General features: G+C 40.4%; 1 long non-coding RNA gene across 1 annotated transcript in view; it reads right to left on the bottom strand.

Annotated features, from left to right (window-relative positions):
* LOC102020677 overlaps window positions 1-5,274 on the bottom strand; it is a 160,951-nt gene that overhangs the window by 99,979 nt on the left and 55,698 nt on the right. The gene's annotated exons all lie outside the window — the stretch shown is intronic.

The following is a 5,274-nucleotide window of genomic DNA, read 5'->3' as shown; positions in this document are numbered from 1 at the left end:
CTCTCTCTCTCTCTCTCTCTCTCTCTCTCTCTCTCTCTCTCTCAATCTCTCTCTCTGCCTTTCTATACTCAGTCTGCAGTTTCTCAGATCCCACTGAGGAAAAAACTCCATCCCCCTGTCCTACCTGCTTGCTCCACATAAACACATTTCACAGATTATCTGTGCAGGCAGATGCCTAAATGGTATGATTTCCAGGGAACACAAAAAGCCCCTCACCCCTCAAATATTTCCTTTTGACTAAAATCCCTTTAACTGATAGTAATGTCTTTATAAAACAATCGCCTCCCAGGAAAAGAAACACTTTTGGAACTCAGGCTAAGATGGAAATGAACTACTTGATCCAAGATAATAGAGTTTTAGCTTAGAACAATTACTGCTAGTGCTACTATTAATAATACACTGTGCTAGCACTCTGCTAAGAAATGCTTCACTTGTACAAATTCTCTCAGCCTACCCATAAATAGGGAGTTTTCATTATTTCCATTTTATAAGTGACAAACTGTAGGTGTGGCAAAGGTTGGGGATTCTAATCTCAAATGTCTGACCTAGAACTTGATTATAAACCAAGAAAGCAATTTACCAATCAAATAAAACAGCCCTTTGTAATTAAAGATTGAGAAATTGAACAACAGAAGTAGATGTGTCCAAAATGATGCAATTGCTAAATGGTAGAGTTGGAGCCTAAATCTGAGGATTTCTGAATTTCTGAGTTCAAATTCTAGACCTTTTCAAAATAGTAAGTGAAATTTGGTAAAGGGGCAAGGCATAAAAAATCCTGAGTTAAATTGAGGAGGACAGTAAAGGTAACATAAATGTTATGGTTGATACATTGTGTCAACTTGAGGAGTCTAGAAGCTTAACTAAGAAACTCAGCAGTTCTACACCCTGGAGTGAAAAGGACATGCCCTTTCTGCTCTAGAATGTTGTTCACTGTGTCAACTTGAGAAGTTCAAAAGTTCAACTTTAAAATTTAAACTGATTCAGCAGGGGGCCAAGGTCCTTACTCTGTGAACATCCTCAGCCTGGGGAAGAGGAGGGCTCAGAGATGGTGTGGGCATGGGTGGATAGCTGATATACAATATAAGGTGAGAAAAGAGGCTTGCTTTTCCTTCTTTTGTTCCTGCTATTTTTGCTGTCTTATGTCCCCTTGAAATGTTGCCCCTGTGCCCTGCCACCCTACCTTGGAGCCAGCTGATTATAGACTGAAACCTCCACAAACTGTAAGCTAAATAAACCTTTCCTTCCTTAATTGTGGGCATTGGGTATTTTGTTTCAGCAATGAGAGAAAAATAACTAAGACAACAAGCAATGAGCAGATACTTAATATCATCTTCATAATTTCATTATGGCAGCTGTGAAGCATCCTGGAGCTAACCTTATTAAGTTTCTATGTTGTGCCAAGTCCTTTTCTAAAAGTAAGCAATATATGTTTTGATATTGACAAAGACATGGGATAGAAATCCCAGGTATGCCTCATTATGTGCAAGACCTTATGTAAAACACCCCACCTAATGGGTAGGGAAGCAAAGGCTAAGAAATACAGGACCTAAAACTTGTGCATCAGAGACTGGAGGCATAGAAGTTCAAATCTAGGTTTCCTAATCACAGAAACTGGTAGAACAGAATGAAGTAATTTACCATGACTTTGTTTGTAACTATATAGTGTTTACTTGCTTTGTTTTAATCTGGGAGAAGGAGGAGCAGGATAAAGAAATTTTAAAGATTGCTGGTGTTAAGTCCTGATGGTGATTGGCATCTGTGCTCAGCACTGGCCAGGTGGGCCATTATCCATGAGTCCTCCCACGTCTCCCCAGGTGCCTAGTGCTGTTTCCCCAGGACACCAGCTCTCCATAATAAGCTGCCTCTCTGGCTTCCTGTGGGAATTGTGCCCCAGTGACTTTAAACAGACAAAGGGTCATTTGGAGTATGAAGCAATTAGCTACCTTTGCTGAGCTGCTGTCATTATGGTAAGTGAAGGCAAAAAAGCCCCACCCCCATCCCTGTTTTACAACAGTGAGCTGCAGAGCCTGGGGACCCTGACCACTTGTGAGTAGACAGTTGTAGCAGCTGCTGTTACCTAAGATGCCAGAGCCCGCTCGCTCTGGTACAAGAAATAACTCATGTGTTCCTAGGATCTGGCTAGCATTTGAAGAAGGGAATTTACTATAAGTAACAAGCTGATTCAAAAGGTTGAGGGTACCTCACAACACCTCAGTACTCCTTGCTCCAAATATTACAATATGTGATCAACTGTAACCATTAATTAGACACGTGGGCCATGTTTGGTCCATGACTTCAATGCCTGTTGAGGTTTTTTTAATAAGTCAAACAGTTCTGAAATCATTCACCAATGGAGGAGGAAGAACTAAGAGAGGCAGGTAACCCAGTGGCAGTGTCCTGACTCTGAAATCTTACAGAACTGAATTTAAATCGCCAGTAGCTCTTAGTTTGTGTTGATCCTGGGCCACTGCTTAACTTCTCTAAGCCTTTGTTTCCGCATATGTAAAATGGAAATGATATTGCTTAGTTTTATTAGAATTCATTTGAGAATATATAATTAAATGCTTATCATAATGCATTTTAATTACTCATGGTTTTACCTAAATCTTCCACTAATGAATAAATTATATGAGAATAGAAACCAAGACTTCAACAGTCACCTCTTGGCTAAGATTGCCCCAGATAATGTCCCTGAGATAAGGATTTGAGAACAAGTAGTTTATTAGGAGGTGATCCCAGGAAGCACAGCTAAGGGAGTAGGGAAGCAAGGCAGAAAGGGCCAAGGTACCAATAAAGAAGGCATCATATAGCCAGTGTGGCAGTCCAGGCCTATAATCCTAGCTACTTGGGAGGCGGAGGCAGTAGGATCATAAATCTGAGGCCAGACTGGGCAAACATGATATGGAAGCTTGTCTCAAAGTCAAAAAGTAAAACAAGCGTGGGATATGGCTCAGTGTTACTTGGGCTCAATCTCCAGTATCAGTCAGTCAGTCAGTGGAATGCATCATCTACCCATCACCTCCTAAATTGCCCAGTAACTATTATAGGGAATAGTTGCAGGCTAAGTCCCATTAGGATCCTCTGGGAAAGCATGTGTTGGGATTATTTCACCAGAGGAGTGAGAGAGCTGGGTTACTTAACTACAAAATTGCCCATCATTGGATGAAGGAGAGTACTGAGTGAGGGTGGAAGCTGAGTTATTTATCCACTAAAATTGAGTGAAGGCTGCCCGCCGGGGCACTGACACCTTGGCAACTCTGCTTACTTTGAGTACTCAAAGGCTGGGAGTTGCTGGAGCTTGCACCAAACATCATGAGCATGCATATGCACAGTCACTGCTCACAAGAAAATGGCTGACTAGGTACCAGGAGCATCTGCTCCTCTTGCGTATTCCTGGCTCTCCGCACACTGCTTAGCACATGGTCGGTGCCCAATAAATACAAAGTGAATGAATGAATGGAAGAAATATACACAGATATTTTGACTACAATGCAAGAAATAGTGTGCGTGAGAACTAACTGATATGATGGGGGAGTCAGTGAAGAGAAGAGAAGGAAACATAACTGAAGCTGTAATATAATGTAGAAATACTACACAGGACTTAGGGAGCAATTGCTCTGGCCTTTTCCTCACTAGAACAGGTAAACTAACCTTTTGCTCTCCCTTTGTCTGAATTTTCTCTAACACTTAGATCACAGATATCCTTGAGGATGTTATAGATTCGTCATCTAGAACAACCTGTTTTAGAGAAGATTTTCAAACTGCTTTTTTATATCTAAATTTCTTAAGTATGGGGAAAATGCCAAAAACAAGATTTCAGGCTAATAAGATAATCATATTATTATCAAATGCCAAAAACAAGATAATTATAACAAAATAATCTAAAACTCAGGGCAGCTGAACAACAGGGGAACATAGTTGAGAAGTGGAATTCAAGTCAAGATAAAAGAATGATTTTCACAAGTCTAAGAGACAGGGCCTCTGTCTGAGATGATTGTGACTGGTTGTGTAACTATTCCGCTCTGACTCATCCTTGGATACAGCCAGTCATTTAGCATAACTGAAATGTAATTAAGATTGGTGGAATCATTTTGACTCCAAAGCTATGATAAAAGGCAAGGTCAGAGTGCTCACTTCAGCAGCACATATACTAAAAGACAAGTTCAGAAAAGAGGTATAAACTGTTACCTAATATTAGTCATGATACTCTTCTCCCCAGCTATGCTATGCAAACAAATTCAAGACATCTACTGTCATTTTTAAAGACTCCACATTTTAAAAACTTCATTATAGTAATACTATCTGCAACTCTGGGCTGTGTGTATTTGGTATCTTACAAATAACACAACCAAGGTCAAGGCAGTCATGACTTCATAGAAACCCAAAGCAAGTCAGCATCAGGATGCAGGTTGTAACACTTCCTCCAATATCCTGTCTGTGGCTTTATCCACACGGCCATCTCTGTCCTCACTTAGCTGTTTATCATATACCCCACAATGAGGGTGAGAATAATTTATGAAACTAGAAAAATGGTTTGTTTTGCTCTCCAGTAAATTTTAATGTACTCCTCAATATGCAAATTACATGAGACATTCCTAAAGTACAAGTCAGTGAGAGGGTGAAGAACTGGGGTGTGCTTCTGCTATGGTGTATTTGCTTTACCTTAAAAAAATTCCACTGTAATTATGACTTTTTTTAAGTTCAGAAATGATGTTCTGTCCAACCCCACTACCACCTCCTATTCTCAAACACTACATTTTTCTGACTTCAAAGGGAACTGATCCTCTGATTACAGCTAAGCAGTGTTTCTGATGTCAGCGTTGAGAGCGTGAGTCTTTGTGACTCTGTGGAACCAATTATCTGCAGGTCTGGAAAATCAAGAAGTTGAATTATGTTTCCGTGGATGCATATTCAGATACTAGGCACTGGTATAGAGATGAGAAATAAAACACTCCTCCCCCGATAGATCCTCATGGAAACAGAGGTCTTTAACCAGGGCTCTCTTCACAGCCTGGGACCCTGGGCTTCATATTCAGGTGAGGACCATACACATTGCCTATATTTTGGGCTCATTTTGAAAATGTTCTCTCACAAAGTTCCACAGATGTCTCAAGCAGGTGTTAAGGGTACATTTCCTTTTAGTAGGGACTATCAGTTGTCTGAATTTTCCAAGCTTCTCATTTATAGAAAACTGAAGATGTAATTTGGGGAAGTATATGGACTTCCCCCTACTTCTTGTTTATCTCTCTTCTCTCTCTCTCTCTCTCTCTCTCT

This window comes from Chinchilla lanigera, unplaced genomic scaffold (genome assembly GCF_000276665.1).
Source record: "Chinchilla lanigera isolate Chin_1 unplaced genomic scaffold, ChiLan1.0 scaffold00020, whole genome shotgun sequence".
Lineage (NCBI taxonomy): Eukaryota > Metazoa > Chordata > Mammalia > Rodentia > Chinchillidae > Chinchilla > Chinchilla lanigera.
This window is presented reverse-complemented; position numbering and strand designations above follow the sequence as displayed.